The following is a 305-nucleotide window of genomic DNA, read 5'->3' as shown; positions in this document are numbered from 1 at the left end:
CAATGAGCAAATGAGCAGAACAGACGAAGAAAATGAGCAAACGAATAAAAGAGTAGATCAGCGGGAACAAGTAAGCAAATGAGTATTTAATGAGAGAATGAGCAAATAAATTAGCAGAAGAGCAAATTAGCGGTAACAAATGAGCAAATGAGCCAAAAAGCTATTGAGCAAATGGAAGAATAAGCAAAGCAAATGAGCAAAGAAACATATGAGTAAATAAGCAAATGATAGAATGAGCAGAGAAAATGAACGAATGAGCAAATACGCCAATAAACAAATAAGCAAAAGAACAAAGAAGATGAGCA

The sequence above is a fragment of the Topomyia yanbarensis genome, chromosome 1, assembly GCF_030247195.1.
Source record: "Topomyia yanbarensis strain Yona2022 chromosome 1, ASM3024719v1, whole genome shotgun sequence".
Lineage (NCBI taxonomy): Eukaryota > Metazoa > Arthropoda > Insecta > Diptera > Culicidae > Topomyia > Topomyia yanbarensis.
This window is presented reverse-complemented; position numbering follows the sequence as displayed.